Here is a 208-nt window from a genome sequence, read left to right as displayed (position 1 = left end):
TGCTGTGATCCTGCTGCTGGTCTTGAGCGCTTCGTTCACTTCTCAAGAAAATCATTATGAAAAATGCCTCCGTCAGCACTGGAGTCCTGATATGAATGAGCATAAGTGTGACGATGAAATCAGAGTCAAAGAAATCACTTACCCAGGACCTGAAAAGCACTGCAAAAAAAAACAAAAAAACAAAACCTTCATACAAGCAAACGAAGCT

Source organism: Sinocyclocheilus grahami, unplaced genomic scaffold (genome assembly GCF_001515645.1).
Source record: "Sinocyclocheilus grahami isolate Dianchi unplaced genomic scaffold, SAMN03320097.WGS_v1.1 scaffold1166.1, whole genome shotgun sequence".
Classification (NCBI taxonomy): Eukaryota; Metazoa; Chordata; class Actinopteri; order Cypriniformes; family Cyprinidae; genus Sinocyclocheilus; species Sinocyclocheilus grahami.
The sequence above is the reverse complement of the archived record's forward strand: the minus strand, read 5'-3'. Positions refer to the sequence as shown.